Source organism: Larimichthys crocea, chromosome XXIII, assembly GCF_000972845.2.
Source record: "Larimichthys crocea isolate SSNF chromosome XXIII, L_crocea_2.0, whole genome shotgun sequence".
Lineage (NCBI taxonomy): Eukaryota > Metazoa > Chordata > Actinopteri > Sciaenidae > Larimichthys > Larimichthys crocea.
The window spans coordinates 10,669,114-10,690,571 of NC_040033.1; the positions used below are offsets into that span (position 1 = coordinate 10,669,114).

Below are 21,458 nucleotides of genomic sequence, written 5' to 3' on the forward strand. Positions count from 1 at the left end.
GTCCTGACCCCTAAGAGCCCCTGACATCACAGCACCGGCTGCTGCTCAAACTTCACTGGGACCAGACACAAAGGGACAGGTGCCTGCTACCAAAATCACCTGGCCTATAAAGCTGCATCACCCTAGATCAGTGGTTTTGTTGTTGGGATAAACCAAGTTAACTCTTTTAATCTTCATAAAAATACAGGGGTGTGGAGAGGGTCCTAACATGTAATACAACAATTGCATTGTGATTTTTTCTGTTTGTTGTTTACTTCAGCTGAAAGATTACATACTCCTCTATTTCACTTTGCATGTCGTAGCTAAATTCTGTAGTTTCTGTGAGTACAAGTTTTATTCTTGTACATGTAAGAGAGGACTCATAAACAATCCCATACCCCATGCATCACGTAGATTTTACTTTTAACAAAGTCCCCTTTCTAATGTTTGGTGTTGACTGGTATTGATTTTCTTTTCTCAGCAGGAGTTTCTCAATTTTTCCCCCCACGATGACAACAAAGCAAGCATACTATGTATTTTACATGACAGTCATTCAGTGAGCTTCTCCTCTTCAAATCAATAATCTGTTTTCGATTAACTGTTACAACATCAACTTTTACATTAATATTAACCTGGCTGTTAAATCACAATTTATTCCCCTACATGGGCACTGTACGTTTTTTTAAAGAGAAGGAAATAGTGCAGTTGCTGGGGACTATTTTCAGCTGTGATTAATACACACTTGGAGTGTTTATGGTCAGAGGATGGTATACGTGGGACTGACTCAAAATAAAGCACAGTGAACAGTATTTATGACAGCAGTGAATCAGGATTTGGATACACGGACATGTGTTAGTAGGATCAGTTCATTACTGTTCTGATGTTTCTTTTGATTTATTGACAATAATAATATTATTTTTGCATTTGACAATGTTTGTGATTATTAATATTTATATAATTTGAAAAAACTACTTCTGTACCACGTGTAGAGACACCGTGGTAGGTTTACTTACATCTGATTTACAGCTTGTCAACACTTGTGACTGATAAAAGCATTTTGTCTGATTTTCTCAGCGTGATCCTCGTTGTCAGAAACATTGTAGGTGGCGGGGTCCATAAACAGATGCTACCCACTGACCTTAGAAAACATGGCGGAGGGGGCCAGATGTTCTGACGACCTCACAACCTTGGGACCAGCTGATGTGGCAGTGATTGAGATGGGTACTGGCAGAAGAAACTGATCTAGTGGCATCAGAGGTTCCCATTTTTCCCGCTTTTTTCTGCGTTGGTCCTAACCCCCTCAAACTGGGCAATCCTGGAAGGCACGGAAAGATGGGCGAAAAGAAATATGTAAACACAGATGAGAAACAGGACAGAGAGAGGGAGGGAGGACTGGTCAGTGGTGCTGACAGTTGTCACAGATGTTGAGTTCAGCACAAAACTCTGCCAGAAGCCATCATGTCAGGGCTAAGTTAGCTGAATGAACAAGAACAACTCCAGGCCCTGCCACTTTAAATCTCGCTCAAAACTCAACAGCTGTTTCTTGAACGAATGCAGATGCAAAATAATGATAATAATGCCTACTTACAGCTCCTGCTTAGAAGTAAACAATCCTTCTTGACCACACCCTGTACACATGGTGTCTCATTAGCTCTGCATTGCTGAGGCTCTTTGAGATTTAATTTTAGAGGCAGCAAGGGGTTTTGGCAGGCATTGTCAAGGGAAAAAAACAGTGTGAAAGAAGTTTTTGTGCTCTAACAGTATTGTAAGAACGCAACAATTAATGCTTTTAATGTTCAATAGATGTTTTTTTCCCTTTCCGTTCCTAAAGCCACAGCTAGTGAGTTTATGTAGTTGTCAGACTCAAGCACAGCGTCTTCGTAAGCCTCCATCTACAGTGTTGCTTCAACATCATTTCTCCTCAAATCAACGCCTGCGCTTGTCTATTCTGGCATCTGAAATCCTTAACATTTTGACTGGGTGCATCTTGGCTCCGAGCATCTTCACTCAGCTCAGAGAATGTCTTTGTGCCAAGGCCACAGCCTGTGGCGGTTTTCCTAGTGACAGATGAGCATGTCAACATGTTTGTGTGTGCACGCGTGTGTGTGGTGAAACAATAGGCCTCGTAAGCTGTGAACTGTGGTGTTATGGACAGAACTGCCACGTTATCCAGTAACCAATACACCAACATATTGATTAGACATGGTGACATGCATATAACTCTGTAAATATTAACACTAAATAAAAGCAAATGCACATATGCGTGTGGGCACACAGTACAGACTTCCGAAATGTTGCTTTTTTTTAAACTAATTTTGGTACACAGTACTTCACACAGATTGACTGCTAACGCTTACTTGTTGTAATTACTTGCTGAAAGATAACACATTCATGAGATATATACAAATATACAAGTGAGAATATCCTAAATATTCCATTTGTGTCCTAAACTATAACGGTATAAACGAAGAAAGCAATGAACGGTCAGCAGCACCAAAAGAGAACTGCGACATGTGGGTCTAAATCTGTCCATCCTGTCTCCAGGCCTGTTGGCAAAGGGCAGCTCAGCTGTAGCAGGCAGATTGTGTGAACAGCGGACTACGAACATCTCTCCACAGGCCATACCAAGGTGTCTAATCCAGGAAACACTGTGAACATACACCCTGTGGGCTCCCACAGTGCACTGCATAGCCCACATCCCAGCACACACTGCAAATCCTCCATCTTATGAAGCCTGTTTGTCTATTGCTGAGTCATAGAAGCCTAAAATTCTTAAAATGCCTAAACAATATGCTAATAATAAGCTCATTTAATTGGTTTCCTATACATATCAGTTTGCTTGGAGGCTAAATCTGAGCCCACATTATTTGTTAAGGAGTAATTTTCAAGAATGCATGAAGAAATGCCTTTCAAACTTGAAATTTTACTGTATTATTTAGTGGTGTTAGTGTTAGCAGCATTAAAGAAGGTCATCAAATCTGCAAAATTCAAAGCCAGTAATAATGTTATGACATCTTTTATCTCTCAGATGATTTCTGCACAGCGTATGCTTGTGATATTTTTGTAGAAATTAAAATAAAAAAATAAAAAATAAAAACACTGGGATAAATTTATAGATAACTCCTTTACACATTTCGGCACTTTACCTGAAGAAATATTGCCAGCTCGCCTAGGAGTGCGTCTGCTGTCCAGCACCTGTCATATCAGCTAAGTGTCACGCACGTCACAGGGTGTCGCAAAATGACAGCTCCCAATGTCTGCAAAGATGAAGCCTCGGGATGAAAAAAAAAAGAAAAAGGAAAAAAAAAAAAAAAAAAAACAGGACGGATCGAAATTTCATAGTCCCAAGTATATCAAAGTGACTCCTGTCAGCATTGCATCAAAGCGGAGAAACAGGAACTGTTCATTTTTACAGCTGAGAGTTGGACTGTGGAGGGGGTTTTCTGGGGAAACACGGTGGGAAGGTGAGCACTGTAAATTATGTCGGGTGACTTACAGGAAAAATGACAATGAAAAGCACCTTGTCAACCATCACCCATTTTGGATTCATGACAGCAAAGTCAAAATAAGGCTGTGACAAAAGGTGAAGTTGAAGGGAGACTTTTGAGAGTTTCAGAGATCTCGTTTCCGTACGTCAAAGGCACCGAGGTTCGTGTGAAGCTCATGTGACACTGTGAGTCTACTGTTGCCTGTATGGTGCAACACAGTGGTAACCTGTGATTTCATCGTACATCTTTTGAGGAGTCATCATTTGCTTTTTTTTTCTGGTGGATGTAGCAAACACTGGTAAAAATTGTAAACAGACAACTGAGGTTGTCAGCTGCACTGCACATTAAGCGAGGAAGAATGCGTTTTATTAGTAAAATAAGTGCCTGAAAACTGTGTCAAAGAAAGAAAAAGCAAAAATGCTCAGGGCATAACACAAAATTACATCGACAGTTACCATGGGGCAAGCTTTTTTAACCAAAGCAGTCTGGATAAACAAGTGTCTTTGCTTTTACAGGCCTATAACACCACAAGACACATAGATACGACTTGTGCAGTGACGACAAATATTGTCGAGAGGCTCGAGGCTAACAGAGTCCAAGGCAACCAAAATCTGCTTTTCTCCCAGGGCCAAACCCTGCACTGTGGGCCACTTCTGATTTTAGCACTATCTGGTGTAACGCAACCAGCCATGCATTAGCATTGGCCCTCCAGATAGAGCAGGCTCTTAGGATCCTGTCACCCGAACTTATCATACACTCTCACACGCATACATACACGGCCAGACACAAACGTGCAAAAAAAAAAAAAAAAAGAAGAAGCTCGTTTGCTGCAGTATGCACAGACCTTTATTAGATACACAGATTCCTTTCTATCTCAGCGTCACATAAATACACTACTCACTCACACAGGGAGCATAATTCAACATTATTTAGAACGCTGAAACCTCTCCAGAATCTCCACTGGTCAAACACACAGTGGCGATTATCACACCGGTAGGCAGGGTCGTCGCTCTACACAACATAAAAGACTGAATCTCTCTGTTAAAGCAGCCGGCCCATCTCCCTCACCACTTAGAGGGGGGCCCGAGCTAGCATACAAAGTTCAACAACTGTGAAGAAGGAACTATTAAAGAGGACACACAAAGCAGTGACCTTGACTGACAAGTGCTCTTCATTCAGGCCATAAACAGCAGTGGGGCCTGATAAGTGTTCATCGGTGCGGGGAGTAATGACCTATCCGTCAGCAGCGGTTGGGCTGTGTGAGGTAGTATAAATGGAACATACATAATGTACAGCAATAATACCAGCACGCTCACAGCCTAATGTATTATCATTATTCTTGGGGACCAGGGGTTTTTTCCCCCCTCCCCTAACCCTGTGTAGTGTGCCTCAACACGGCGGGTAAATGCCTTCCGGCCACGATAATTTCATTCTAATCTTTGTTCCATATTATAATTTTCATGGTCAGAAATACACCAGGAAGCAACGCCACGTTTCTATCAAGAGCTAAACAGAACACAGGCCATAACTGGGGGTTTTATGTGACTGTATAACCTCCGTTCTTAGTGCAGCAGTCAATTTATGATAAGAATGGGGAAAGCTGTAAATTTATGTGTGATGGCCCATCTTAAACAACATCATTACAGGCTGAACCAGCCTCGGATAGGGCAGCTGTATCCATACTCAGAACATGTTTAAAGAGGAGATCAGAAAATTCAATATTCATAATATTACAATATCGAGTTTTACTATGAAATGAAACAAAGTTTGTGAAAAAAGAAATCTAGTATACCGTGTTTGTTGTAATGTATACGGCATTAATTACAAGCTACAATCTCATTGTGCCTGAATGTCATTATTTACAGAAGGGTGGGGAGTCAAAACACAGGACTGTCCCTGTCCGACAGTATGAGACTGACTTCTGACTCTGAGATAAAAAGCAGTTTGTTCAGTATGTTTGTCTTCACTTCAAACTAACTAGACATTAACAGTATCAGCCTTGAACAGCTGAGCTCTCTAGTGGATCTCTAGTGGAAGGACTGTACAATCTTACTTAAAGGAATACTAAACAGTTTGGGAAATAAGCTTGTTTGCTTTCTTGCTGAGGGTTAAATGAGAAGATCAATACCACTCTTGTATCTCCGTCTGGTAGATATGAGTCTACAGCCAGCATCGCATGATCACGAGAACAGGACTTTACACAATAATTACAATAGGAATGAGTGAGTCATGCTGAAATGATAGAATTTGATCCATTCGGTCTAGTGAAATTAGGAATGCCTAGTAGAGTTGTATCATTGCATTATTTCATGTCGTTCATGTGAGCCACAAGCCAACAAGAAGCAATTGAACAACTCTTGCGTGTATGCTCTATGAACAAAAGTTTGAAAAATATTTTTTGGTGTATGAACAGAGTGAGAAACCTTTATAGGAATAAATGGTGCACCAATTTGGAATAGTCATCAAATCTATACACTGCATGGAGATCATGATCATTTTGAATGACAGCAGAAACACAGAACTATATGACTATTGACAAAGAAACTGTATCTAAGGTGGATCAGTAGTGTCTTGACGATACCTGATCCAATGAAGAGTCAGTATCAGAGGTGATACTTTACTGACAACCCTTAGTCCAAGTTAAAAAGCATAAAGTCAGGAGTCAGAATAAGTTAAGTCAGTCATAGTTCTTATAGGACCATAGATTTGTGTGTAGATTTCTTTTGTGTGTCATTTAAAAAAAAATAAAATTGGAATCTTAATGAAAACAGTACTAAAAATGTATTATCGCCAAAAAAAAAAAAAACACATCCCAAAAACTACTAAAAGCTAATTCAGTCTGAATTCTAGTGGTTAAGTGGAGAGTTTTTATCATGCAACACCATTAATTAACAGGCATTTCTGAGGCCTCCCACACACATACTGCATCAAACTCACAGCCAGTCTCCATATCTAAATCTCGTCTCTGCTCTACAGAAACACGGATATGCAGTGCTACTACACAACATTCCTGTTACACATACTGGATACTGTGGGAAGGTATTCTTGGAAAGTGATATAAACATTTTACAGGAATAGTTGTGCTGCATTTCCAGGAAAAGTGTTGATTTGCTAATCAGATATTAAAATAAAAAAGAAATTCCCTCCTCACTGTTTGAACACTGTAGTAGATCATGTTCAGAGATGAGATTATTTTCAGGATAAATTGATATTTTGGGTAATTTAGGCCTAATCGGAATGTAAATATTGTTTGCATGCCTGTCTAATCTCTCCCAGGTATCACCACAGACCAGAGGAAAAAATGAAGGATGCCTCCAAAGCTTGGAGACAGTAATCTCCCCTGTGGAGGTCAAATCTAACATGGCAGGTTAGTGTCTGTGGAGATTGACAGCCTGGAGAAATACTGCTGCCAGGCACCCACAATGCACAGTGACAGTAAACACCTCCCAGGAAAAAGGCTGGTTACCAAGCCTTATAGAGCGACTGTCAGAGGGGGCCAGTTGTCAGAGTTGCCGCCAACTGCACATTGACAGTCTGTCGACCTATCAATATCATATCAAAACCATCTTAATAATGTGAGCATCAAACTCACCAGGAAGTGTACAGATACAACCTGTACACACCTTCACCAGAAACATTTGTAGGGAATCATACTGCTCCGACTTCATATATGAAGAGCCACAAAAACGCAACGCCTGACTTGGAGGATCTTGAAAAGGATTGATGGTATAAAATCATGTCAATATGACGTTTGGATTTTTATTTTATTTTTTGTCATATATGATAGTAGCATCTTAAAATGTCTTGCTTTGTCTAACCAACATTTAAATATTCATTTTACTGTGTTCTCCGGAAACTTGGCATATTTATTTTTTGGCGATTTTCTGAGAGTCTACAGGGCAAACATCTTAATTCAATCAAGAAATCAGTACATAAAACTATAATGAAAATAATCGTTAGAAGCCATAAAGAGAGAAGGATTGTTTGTATAAAATCGTGACAATCTTCTGTATTTGTCACCATTTCATGTTTACACACTGCAGTTTGACATAAATTCGATGTTGTGGGTAACTGATGTATAATAGATTATCATAAAAGTCCAATAGTTTGTTTAAAGACTTTATTGTTGCATATGTTAAGAAAAGGACAAATACATAAAGCTGAAAAAAACCCACACTTACATCTATGTTGTTTACTGCGGTTGCACAGAAATTGTAATGCAGTACAGCAGACTACTAATTGCATGAAATATGTTATCTTACAGGCTTGCGCTGTCTGCTTTTCATAAACAAAGGCTGACAGATCATGCCCTCAACCAGTGACCCTGCTGTGAGCATATGCACTAATGCAAGGTCACGCTGGAGACTGGCCACATGAGGAGAAAACAGCCATCCAATTTGCCTTGTGAGCCCAACACGTACACAAACTACTGATGTAGTCATCATGCCCTACAATAAAATGTCAGTGTGTTAAACGGGACCCTTTTTCATTAGCAGGTCTAATAAATGGGGCTTCTATAAAATAGAGGAAACCCTTTATGTCCACAAGAGGAGAAAATGATAAAGGGACGTCACTGCCAAAAAAAAAAAAAAAACTGTTGTACGCTCAATGTCAAGGAGGCTCCCACAGAGCTCAGCTGTGTGCAAAAGCATAACAGCAGCTGATTTTCATAATGGCGGGTGGCCATCTTTAAATCAGACATCTACATATAATACTGGCTATGCGCCACAATGACTGATAATAGAACATTACATCTGTATCCAAACATAGTATGCTCCAAATACTAAAATCTGGTTAAAACCATAAAGAATAAATAGCCATAATGTATAATCTGAAGCAGGGAAGTCATATCTAGGGCTCTGATTGGTCTGATGATGAGGGTGGGTGGAGGGTGAGTGTTGATGGGAGCGTGCTACAATGGGGTGATGGAGGGTCTGAGGGGGTTGTGGGTAGAGGAGGCAGAAAAGACAGGCAGGCAGACAGACAGGCAAACGGACCTATAGCCTGACGCTGTTCCCCCTCATCCTCTGCTTGCCCTTTGTCATGCACCCTCCTCACCTCCAGAGCTGTCACTGGCTTGTCAGAACCAATCACAGGATGCCATGCTGTCTGCCAGCCATGTACCAGTTTGGACAGGATGACATCAAATTTCTGGTGCTACGTGTCAAGGACCATATGAAAACAGATGTCCTCATTACTGGGTCGCCCGTGCTTTAGAAATACTACACGTTCACCTTTTTTTCACAGATCAGGGGATTAAGGAACTTCACAAGGTTTAATTTTTTGTCATTTCTGATGGAGGGTAGCAGCTGCTCTGAAAATATCTAAAGAGTAATCAGTAAATTAGGAAAAAACACCATATACTGTATCACAAAACATGTGTTTTCAAACATAAAATGCCATTTAAAGTGCAGAAAATTACAACCTAAGAAAAAAAAACACTAAACTAAAGCCAGATTAAAAACAGTGTGATAAAACAGTGACATGTCCAAGCCTGGTGTTATGCATATATGAGGCCCTCTGAGATCCAGCATGACAAAAGTAACTTTATTGAATGGGACAGATCGCTGCTTGTCTGACTGACTTAATCTGTTTGATTGAGCAACGGGACGCCTTCGGCTTCACAAGTCCTTCAAAGGCTGCAGATTCTGCAAGTGTGAAAAAAAGAGGGAGGAAAAAAGGAGAAGAAAAAACTCCCCCCCGCACACACACCCCTGCTACTGACACACACACACACACACACACACACACACACACACCAACATTTAGATGGTTTATTTATTAGCTTTAAACATCTTATTCATTGCCCTACCACCCGAGCCCTTTCAGGTCATCAGCCTCCAACAAAGCCTGCAAGCCTGGAAAATCTGTCAACTGTCAGTGTCATTGATTAGGAGCAGAACTCTGGGCAGATGATGAGGCTTCATTGAAGCCCAACCCGTTGTAGAGTAATAAAGGGCAGAGTTTGAAGAGTTGGTCTCTGACAATAACACTGCTGCTGCAATTTTACTCTAGACTCAAAAGCATGCCGCATTACAGAGCCATACATTCATTTGCTCATGCTTCACAACCTTATTATGGGGATCTAACTTTCTACTCCACCCCCTTTTTTTCACCACACCGTCCTAACACAAAGCAGACCTCAGCTATCATTGTGCTTGATCTGAATTTTATTTAGAGCTCCATATGCTTCTTCTGCCTACTCTCAAAGCCTGGTGTTGATGCTTGGCCTCACTTGGCCCGTTAACCATTAAAAGAGGGGGCCATTCTGTCACCACACTGCCTATTGTGGGCCTTCGAGGTTAAGAGACAAAAGTGTGAGATCATGAATGAGAGCTTGGCAGTCTATTGGAGGCTTCCATCCACACCATTGAACTGAGAGTCTGCACCTGATGCAATTCAAGCATCTATTTTGAAAGAGAAAAGGGGTTACTTTGTTTTCTGGAGTGGCCCCATTAGATAAAAGCGGTATGTTTTCATTTTCAACCAATTGTCCTTTGCAGACTCGTTGAAAATCAGTCTGCCAGAGAGCCATCGTGGTGGTGCCATTGGGATGTGGGATATGCATATGGCTTTTTTCCTACTGTCCAGCTAAATATCTAACCAGACCTCCTGGCTGCTATGAGCATCCAGACATACAGTTAGCTACACATGAGACCACAGAGGACCTGGATGAAACCCCAGAGATACTCAAGAGGCAGAATTACCCTTCTACTGTCTCTGGGGGCTTCCTCTGGACACACAAATCTCCGACACTTTCTCCCCTAGAAGAAGCCAGAGCTGTGTCTCTCAGTCTCCAGGTCCCCCCTTAGTGACAATTTGTCCACATCAGAGAGCCGTCATCCCTAACGAGATCTGACTCGTGACACACAGATGGGGAGGGGCCCGGGCACGGGCAGTGCTAGCGCTGGGTGCCTGCCTGCCCCGGGGCTACAGAAAAGCGCCATGCTCAGACTGCCGTGTGAGAGAACACAACTGCTTCCTGCTAAGCTCTGCTTTACCACCATAAGCTCTACCAGCCCACGTCGCTGGGCCATTACAAGTGAATGGGACACAATAGGAACAATAAAAAGGAATATTGTTTTATATTTATATTTTGTTATATTTGTGTACACACACTGAAATGTAACATACAGCTTAAAAGTGCAGGAATTTCAATGCTCAGGGATTTTCTTAAAATCATACCATTTAATTTAAAAGCCCATAAAACAAAAAAAAAAGTTGTTTGTCATACACCCAAAAACTTCCTGACCATCTGCTGTTACTAATCTAACCAAGTTCTACAAATAATAATAAACTGCAAAGGATAATGCATGCCACTTCATTAAACCATTCACAGCAGGAACAGACACATTCTTAGCACACACAAGACACACGAAGTCTGTGACCAAACAGCAAATCATGTGAAATGAGCTTTGCATTGTGACACAAAGAACAGACCCTTTCAGCTCCTCTTCTATTCAGCTGTAAAGCCACACATGAGAAGAGTTGGTCATAATTTTCTTTGGAGCCTTCAGGCAACTTCTGTCAGTAACTCTGCCACTGACAATGATGTAGAAGTTTAGTAGAGTATCATAAATGATGTCTTTCTAAAACAACAACTTCTATTTCTACACAAACCTTCATGATAATAGTATTATACTGATGACATATGTTGGCCTATTGTCAGGTGATATAAGACACACACACTGCACATCCTCTAACCCCCTCCACACACACACACACACACACACACACACACACACACACGCACATTCAGAGAGAGTTGACCCCGCATCCTAAAAATCACAGCCTCGCTGTTACGGTCAAGTGCATCAGCCAGCCAAATGTATGCAATTAGGTCATGTTGGCCAGTCTGACCCACACGGGGGACAACAGTCATTGTCAATACCTTAATAAAAGTAAAATCCTATCATGCACAGGGGGTAAAATTGTCTCAGGGGATCATCTTAATAAATAAGACAAGATAAATACACTGCACAGAGCATACAGTGCAAGATAAAATTAAATTATGCACCGGGATGCTGTGCTTACCCAGTGTTGGCCTTTAATTTGGAAATATAAATAGGCACTGTGGGCAGGAAATTATGTTTTAAATGGGTAATAACCTGGAGGCCCCCTTTAAACACGGGCCCATACAACAACCACCTCCTTTAACCCCTTTAAACCCCATTTTTGCCACAACTTTCTTATCATAGAAACTCAATGAATCATTATCATGAAACCTTAATAAATCTACATGTTTCTACTCCTTTGTTTCCTCTCTCTGCTCTCGTTTATTTTTCTCCATGCTTCCACTCTCCTCAGCCCTGCTGGCTACTCTCACCTTTCTCTCTTGGCCCTCTGGCCCTCATCCTTGGCTCTGGCTCCTGACAACCTCACCCACTGAGCTACAGATTGGCCGGCACACAATGCCCCAGATCCTCATTCACCAACACAATGCACTCACCAGCCATACACCTTCCCCTTCCCTTCAACTCTCTCACCACATCCCTTCTGTCCATCCCCTCATTTTCCTTCCCTCTCATTCATTCTCTTCGTTCATTAAATTTCCTCAAGCTCTCTCCAAGTCTATATCTCGCTTCTCTGACTCTGTTTTTCTGGCAACTTGGTGGTGACTGGTGGGCCGACAACAGAAACCATCTCCCGCCTTATTCCGGTGCAGGGCAGCATGAGCGGGACGAGCCAGAGCTCACAAAGCCACTGCCGAGCGAAACAAAGGTTGTGTGCTCCATCATTCAAACCGGGGCCACTCCGACAGCTGCCTCCGCCACGCTCACACTGACAAACGGCCAGAAAAACAGATGGTTTGTGCATTCATGACCAGTTTAGTGGAAGCCCAGGAGTCACCCCCATTCAAGGGGAGGGTTTTTGTCAGCTATTCCATAATAAAGCTTTTCAGTCTGGTAGAAAATTAGAAATGCATTTTAAAATTGTCACTTAATTATTGAGGTCATCCCGGACCCATGGAGGAGAGAGGAAAGAGTTGAGGCTCTGGCTTTGTGACACATGACTGATCTGAAAAGATGGGCTGCCTCATTTCACTTTTTAAATCCTGCCAACACATTAACATACATTTGTCAGTTTGCTTCTGAAAAGCAGATGCATTGAATTTTGGAAGCCAACTATTCTCCAAGGAGACAAAGTTCATCATCTCAACATCTGATCAATATTGGCATTGCAATTGTATACCTCTGACAATGAATAAAATGAAGATATAGTGTATCTTCTTCACAAATAAAACTATTAATTTAATTATAGATGTGTACTGTGCACATCCTACAACTGAAATGCATTTGCACTCACACATTTACGTGCTAAACCGTGCTGTTCTGTTACTGGGACTCTCACATCATGTCAATCAAAGTGCCACACACATGCAGGCACATCTGCGCCATAATTGATAGCAGATGAGTGTGTCCAACCCTCTAAATCTTTTATCACCTCTGCTCTCTCAGACCCATATGGTTAAACCGTGGCCCAGGGAAAGGGGGCACACGGCTCTTCCACCCAAAGTGTCATTGTCCTGGGCACGTAAAGTTCTGTTTCGCAGCACTGGAGCCCTTCGATTGAAGTTATAAAATCTACAGACTGACAACTGCTGTTGATATGTATTTCAGACCAAATATGAGCGGATTAATCAAGAAATAAACATGTTTAATATTAGGTTTTTCCACCAGTTACCATTCCTTAATAAGCAAGACGTAATTAAATAAGAAATATACAGGTATATGAGACTAAGTCAACCACAATCATGGTGTGTGTCACATCATTAAAAAGAGCTTAGCAGTTGCTTTGAAGCAGTGAGGCGTGAACCATACTGGGCTTCTGAGCATCATCATCAAGCTCTTGGCAACACACCCCAAAAAGTCATTTCCAATTGTAAGAGAATGCATTCGCCGTGTTGCACTATATCATACACAATACTGTACATACAGATTAGCTGGAGTGCCAGCCAAAGTGACACTGACTAAAGTTTGTTTGTTCCCCCATATTAAATTAGTTGTACATCTTCCAGTACCAAAAGACAAGTCCTAACAATGCCGGGAGAACGGCTGAGCAGATATAAATTAAAGATAATGCCAAGCCACCGCACGTCTGTCTCTGCATGGAAACCATCTGGTCGTTCAATATTATATCCTTGTCTACACTTTTCGCGCTAATCAGGATCAAAGTTTTTTGACAGGTCTTCACGATGCATCACACCCAGATGTGGTTTGCTGGCTGAACACATTTGTTGAGGTCTCACTCTCATTCCGAGCAGTCATGCAATGGCCTCAAAAAGTCTGTAAGAGAAGTCACAGCTGGAGCGGAGACGAAAACAACTTACTTCTCACCCTAAATGTGACAGAGACATCGTGTCAAGCTCTAATTTAATCAGAGGCAAAGTTTGCTTTGCTTTAGATTTGCTATTTCAATACATTTGTGAATGTAAACACCTAAAATCCAACTCTACTCAACTTGTAGTGATAAGGAAATCAAAAATTATTTCTGATTTTGCCGTGCACTTTTTGTCACAGACAATTCACATTAAGACAGCGAGCCTATCTCAACTATTGTGTGATCTAACATGTTGTGATCCTATTAATAATCATGTAGGCTCAGCATCATTGCTCTGGACTGGTAAAGTCAAATTAACATAATCACTGTCATCATTAACATAATTTCTGTGCTAGTTTGTCCATGTTACTTACTGTAATGTATGGCACAATAGAGACAGCCAACAGCATGTTACACACTGCGGATAATAGCAGACTACACTTTCTTATTGACCTGTGAGAGACCCACAGAAAATAAACAAGGATACACATGACACTACATGCACACAGCTTCACACGCACGCACATATATAGACTGAAGCTGATTGTTCCCTGACAGCTTCTGCTTTGTTTCCATTTAAGCACTGCCCTCCTCTGACTGTCCAAGGAAGTGCACACAATCAATATGGCAACACAACTACTCCTCACTGCTGCTCCAAGTTATTACATCTCTCCAAAGCAAAGAGGACTTTAAGATTGGTTTTATTACTTGTGGTGAGTGCACAGTCGATGGATGAGAGACCCCCCTCCCCATCCCGCTCCAGCCCCCTATCCAGTGCCATTTGTTGTTGGACTGCACCCCTTTGGCAGCGGATAGGAATCACTTCCTCAGAACATGATGTGGGAGGTGTTCAAAGATAGACGCTGACAGAAATCTGCTGCCGTTGCCAAAAGTGCTGGCATTTCTACGACACAAACAGTGACTCTGAGACGGATGTGATTTGATCAAATAAATGTGACAAAATGTGTGAATTTGGACAAAAAATAGCAATCGGATTAAATTAATACGAGCTAGATAAAGGTGGGTATAAACAACTTGGAAAATAAGTCACAGTATGTTGCTATGTTACAAACAAAATTATCTTTCAACAGTAAAAATATATCCTTGATGCCAGTAGCCTTTTGCTTAGATTTCTATTGGTGTTGTTATAATTTTAAGCTCAACCAGCTGGTAACTAGATGCTACTCAAAGTTGTTTTAGCCAAAAAAAGATACATTTTCCATCTTTTTCATAGACTGCTCAAACTGCTCCTGTGAGATTCAAACCACAAACAGTGACAGCATCTAAGCAGAAAGTAATTAAACCCCCAGTAGACTCTAATCAGCATTCATGAATGGCATCAGCTCCTGCTATGATAATATACAGTACAGGCCCTGTCAAGGTGATTTCTCACTGCTCACCAGCTCCTCTAACAGCTCTCACCATGGCCATCACACACACACACACACACACAGCTGCTCTGTGCTGGTTCCTCCCAAATTAATACCCACAAGTGAAACCGTGACCTGCAGAAGGCAGCCCCGACCTGCCGTCCCAGAGCTTCTCAGTGGATCCACCCACTGAGCGCGTGGCTCTCTCATTCCCCCCTTCATACCCCCCCTTCTGTAAAACTGAACAAGGACAAGAGACGTGCAACGAATGGGCAAGATAATCGCTGACACAATATGTTAAAGTGTCAGTTTATGTGCAAAAACATCTGTATTTTGTTTGCTTTACTAAAAAAAAAAAACCCACATTGTTACACATGCACCGACACATCATCATCAGCTGTGAATATAAAATGAATGTCAAATCACGATTTGAACAATGCAACACCTTCAAAATCATTATTTCACACATCAGTTATCCTACTCTATGTCAGGTTAAATTCTCCTTTACTTCCAGTGCTGATTAAAAAAGAAGTTGTTGTGGTCGCCGTGAAGGATTGGATACAGGATGGACCAAAGGGCAAAGCAGGAAGTACAGAAGAGACTCAAAGCCAGAGAGACAATAATAGACCTTGTCTGAACAATCACCAAATGGCTACTGCTTGGTTAGCTGTAAGCTCCATTTTGGGACCTTTGGTTCCCATATTTAATTAAAAATCCATTATCACCTCTCAGCATAGTGAGCAGCACTTCAGCCCATACTATACAGATCTGCACTGTTAATTGGTCTTAAATGGCTAAATTGCTTTTCATGTAATCCGTCTTCCAGTTCTCCAAAAAGAAGTTAAAAGTTAAGAAACTGTATCTAGTGTAGAGTCTTGAAAAAAAATGATTCCCCCCATCTGCAATGTGTACACTAATAGTAATCAGTGTTGCAACAAAATTATTCTCAAAGTGTATACAAGAACAAACACACACACTTCAGACCTTGTGGCAGACCTTGCAGGGAAAACTGTTGTTTAGGTGGTGCATTAATATTCAAAAGGTGATGCTGCCAAAGCACCTTGAGCAGATGCACACTGGCACACATCGATGGCCTGAGTGAGGAGCTGCAGAGAAAACGGCACAAGAGAGAGAGAGAGAGAGAGAGAAGGGATTACACGAAAAGAAAATAGAAGGAGAGGATAAAATTAAAAGACTGAGATAAGAAGAAGAGCTACAGGTAAAGAATAAATAAAACAGGAAGAAGAAAAAAAGGCAGAGAGAAAGATGAGCTCTCCTTCACATCCCAGAGCCGCTCTCCTTCATTGTTACCTCGTCGAGTGCGGCCAGGCCCCAGCTCCCCTGGCAGAAACTAAGTGGCTTGCTGGCATATGGTGTAACCTCCATTTGAGTGCTAAAAGCTGGATATTGTTTTTGTGGAGCAGATGTTGGCGGGCATGGCAAAAGGCACAGCTGACTAGGCTGCACAGCTGGGAACGGTGTCTGTGACCCACATACAGGGGGAGCAATAGTCAACTGAGAGCCACAACCTTAATGGAGAATGGAGAGACACGATATGAAGTTTGTCCCTCTATTGTCTTTTCACGCATGAAGTCAGAAATGAAGTCTGTTTAGTTGATTCTAAGTGAATCTATGACTCTTTGCTAGCAGCAGCTGTAATAAAATTGATGAAGGAATATGATTTTAATCTAATCCCTCACTCATGATGTGTTGGAGTGAAGCTCCGGACAGGACATACGGCCCAAAAATATAAATTACAAATAAGACTCACAGATTGATTAGGGTTTAATTCTACGACTGTATTAATTTTGAAGAATTTTATTCAGGCTAATCACAGTAGGATTGAAAACTACCTCAGCTCTCTGTGTGCCTCTGAAAAACACAGAACCATCATGTTTTAAATTGGAATTAAATGAGCTTTCATGCCTAGATTTGAGCTAATGAAAACGAAACGAGGACACTTAAGAGTCCTGACCGATTTCCCAAACCCAGAAGTGTCCTGATGCCAAAAGTGGACAAATGAAGATTATGCTGAGATTATAATAAGGATGCCAAAGCCATTATCCAGTCTACTTTGACAAATGTTGTGCCTTTCTGTGAGCAGATGGGACCTAGAGTTTGGGTGGGGAAACAGGCAGAGTATCCTTCACCCAGTTGGCTAGAAAAGACCAGGATAAACGGCAAGCAGGGACACTGTCAAGACTCCCCAATATTGCATGTAATTATTGTCTGAGTGCTTATCTCCGTCAAATACATTAATTTTGCTGTGCTTACCAAAAACTGCCTTGTTAACACAACAAATGCTATGGTATTTATATTGAACACAAACTCAGGTCTGTCCACAGCTGTTGTCATCATTTGTATGTGTACATTAATAAAAAGAAAAAAGAGTTTATAATGTTAGCAGGACTTCCACCGTCCCTCTGTTCATCTGTCAATCAGCGCTGGCTGCCAGCCTCAGATTGGGTAGAACACTTTGGCTTCAGCTACTTAATTATGAGAGTGTTAAATGCCGTATGTTGTGGGCTGCGGCAAAACAAACTGACCAGAGGCTGCAATAAAGGCTGTTTCCCCTGGTGAAAAAGGATTAGAATGGCCTGTCACTCAGTGGGGTCATGCAGAGCAGAGGCACTACTTAAAAAGTCATTTAGAGAATTAAGATGCCCCCAGTTGGGCCTGCGATCAGGAAAAAAAAAAACCCACATGCTAAATAAAACACCAAATAAATACTCAGCATAGCCTTGAGGTGACCACTGTTGACCAAACTATTTTGTTTTCAAGTTCTGAATCTGCAAGGCTTGGACGCCGTTTAATACTGAGCTCTCATGGAGGTATCATTAATTAACGAGTGGCTTTCATGACTGCACACTGATTAAATCCACCCCTCAGAGGGAAAGGTAAAATGTGGGCAGCACCTTTATGTTTACTTCACTAGTGGGAATCAACCTTCCTGTGGCAAGGCTTAGCCAAATGTACCAAGGGGCTGCCGCTGACATTAGAAAAACATAAATCTCCTGACAAAAATCTAATAAATATCTCAGTTTTTACAATGCAGATGTCCTAATTGAAGTTCACCTGCGGCAATGCATGGTGACACAGAAAAAACAAAGTGAACCAGGCACTCTGCTGTAATTGCCACACAATTTTCTTTGACGACCGATTTATTTAGTTACTACTGCATATATTATTATTATTATTATTCCACCAGGAGCTGTCAAAACAAAATACTTGAGAAATCTCCCCGAGTACCAGTAAAAAAATATCACATAATTTATCAGAATGTCTTCTCTATCAGCATTACAGCCTAACTAGCTCTGCCTTTTTGATGACATACATGATTCATAAGTTGAATGAATTACATGAGGAAGGGTCTGAGGTTAGGTCCAAAGCTTCAGGGGACTTTCGTGACTCAGGACCTTTGAGACCGCCTGACAACGTTCAGGTCAAGCGGTAACACTGAAATGGTATACCTCTGTATCTGACCACAAAGTCGCATAATCTCAGCAGGTTAGAGAGATTATATCCAGGTTACTGAGCATTGCTGCTGCTGCTGTTCTTCACAGAGGCTGGGAGGGCCGCCTGAATAGCGCCGCTTTGACAGAAGTTATGAATACAGATCAGACCTCATAACTGACAGGCCTTAGTGATGGACGCTCTGGGCCTTTGGGACTGAGCAGATGATTTGACAGGGAGATATAGAAACCTGCTACTACAGAGTAGGTGAACGGCAAACAGGTGAGCATCAGCTAGTGAGTATGTGCACAGTATGTGTGCATGCAATGGAAAAATGTCAGTGTTCCTATGATGGTTACCATCAAAAATTATCTCAAAAATGTAAAAAACTCATACACGCACCCAAGGAAAAACCCAGCTCTAGAGTTTTTTTCTCTGTCAGTTACCTATTAACTGTTAATTTGGCAATTAAAGTCTTCTTATTATATATTTTAAAAAAGCAGATTATCTCTGGGATCAAGAGAGTGAATTTAACTTTTAACTGAGACACATGGGAGTGGGAGTATGTGTGAGTAAATACATACAAGTACATCTTTTTAAAAAGGTATCTATGCACATTTTAATGTCCTTGTAGCGTCATGTTTATGTATGAGTTTTATCATTTCCTTTAAATGTTTAGATGACGTGTAGATGTGCTGAATGTTTGAGTAATTCACCATATTGTAGCACATAATAATACCATCTGATGCACGTTAACTGATTTTTCTGCCTTACATCCAACACTAACATACTGTTTTGAGAAGTTAAAATGAGAAAATATGCCTAAAAATGCCAGTTTATTGTGGTTTTACCTGCTGAATAAACACTGACACTACACGTTGTTTTTTAGATTTTTCCTGCTCATCATTTGATGCCATTACATATTGTATTTGAATGTGCTTCAGAAGTTTCTCCACAGAGTCAGTGTATGTTGATGCACTGTGGCAGTGTGCTGTGCTGAGAGTGGCATGCTGATTCCCGAGCTTCTGTATGAGTCAGTCCAACCCTTCCATCTCATGAGCAGGCCTCAGCCCTCATGCCTCATATCAGCCTGACTTTGATGGACACATGCTCCCTCTGTGCTTGGCAGGACGGTCTTTTGAAGAAACTTAACAAAAACGGCAACAGTGATTGGGTGGACACATACATGCCTCGCAGACCACAACTCCAAAGAAAAATCACATTCATGCACTAATATGATCAAACACGAACCTTTATTTCATCGTCTGATGTTCTTCATGTTATCTAGATGAGACACACACTACAAAGTCTCTTCATCTTTAAAACTTGTAAAGAAGTAGACCCAGATGTGGATAATATCTGAAGCTGAATAGGAGTCTGTTTTCTGAGTTTCTCAGACAATAATGTGTTGTACGTCAAGTTATCTTGCCAAAAACATTTGTTTCGGTTGCATGCATAAGATCAGTTTTATGATCCTACATTCATAATCTTGCAACCATTACTTATGAGTTAAATGACTGTATGGTTATTCAGTAAGTGCTGCTATTAAGTGACTATAAACACTTGACATAAGACCGAACATTATTTGGATCTATTGTGTGCTCCGAACATAAATGCCAGCACATCACCCACAGTGCTAAAACTCTTTATAGTCTTTATTCAGCATGGAGGCACACCTGACTGAAGCAAGGTCTACTCTTTTGCCCACAGACAAAGCGAGGCCTCTACTACGTCTGTGTCAGTCTGCTCATCCCATTATATCCACTCTGCTGCTCCCAGTCATCAGCTATGACGAGCCTTCACCTGAGTTGACAGGTGACTGTCCTGAGGCAGCACAGCACCCAACAGGGGAGCCTTAACCTGCCAACTATCTGTCAGTCCCCCAAAACCAGCTCTGTCATGTCATCTCCTCCATGCCAATCACGATGACACATCAAGTTTGTGTCAGGAAACAGTGTTGGAGATTACAATCTAATACAACATTGCCCTGAGCCAATGGGAAGAACCAGGCAATTATTATGAGACAGCGATGATAATGTAAATGTTGGCAGGCCACATGCAAATAATTATAAATAGGATATTTTTTTCCTAAAGCTTTAACTTGGTATAATTGCTTGTGCAATTTTAAGGAGGGGTAAGGACTCAAGAGGGCACATTTATGAAATGATGACAGAATCTAGAACAAGGCCAAAAAGGATTTCATTAATAAACTATCATGTAAAGTTGTCTGTTAATGCCCTCACTGAGAAACAGGACATGGAGATAATTGTCAGTCTACTTTCATCAGAAAATACTCAATACAAGGTAATTCAATGTGTAATATCAAATATTATAGCACAATACTTTTCACATGTTTTAGTTAAAGGTTCATGAAGTGTTTGTAAAACTAAGGTTTCTTCTGGCCAACAACAAACTCTTAATAAAGAACATTTTAAAGGTGCTTGAAACCTTTTTTCTGGTCCAATTAATTTACTGTTTTAGTTCACTCTCACGTTATTTTCAGACAAAAGCAGGCAGCTGTTTTCAGCGAAAAGGCTCAAAAACGAGACAGCCGATTAACCATTTTTTTGACTTTTGAAAGTAGTAAATACATAAATCTGGAACTGAACATCAAATTAACAGTAGAAAATCACAATAGGAACAAACAATACTTTGAGCCATTATTTGATCTTGTTGAAAAGCCTGACGCAAACTACAGTAGTGGTTTGACTAGGAGCTGGGGTGCCAGTCCGAGAACAAGTCTGATACATATTTTAGTATCGATCAACCCTACAAAGGACAATAACTAACAAACAAGTATTTCAAAAGGCATCAGCAGACAAGAAGAAGCTCTAAAATACACAAGAAA

At 41.1% G+C, this 21,458-nt stretch overlaps 1 long non-coding RNA gene across 1 annotated transcript in view; it reads right to left on the reverse strand.

Moving 5' to 3' along the window:
* LOC113744499 (uncharacterized) overlaps positions 1 to 21,458 on the reverse strand; it is a 51,750-nt gene that overhangs the window by 14,681 nt on the left and 15,611 nt on the right. The window contains exon 3 of the long non-coding RNA XR_003461596.1: positions 1,118 to 1,294. This is a non-coding gene — a long non-coding RNA (uncharacterized LOC113744499). The remainder of the gene's footprint in view (positions 1 to 1,117; positions 1,295 to 21,458) is intronic.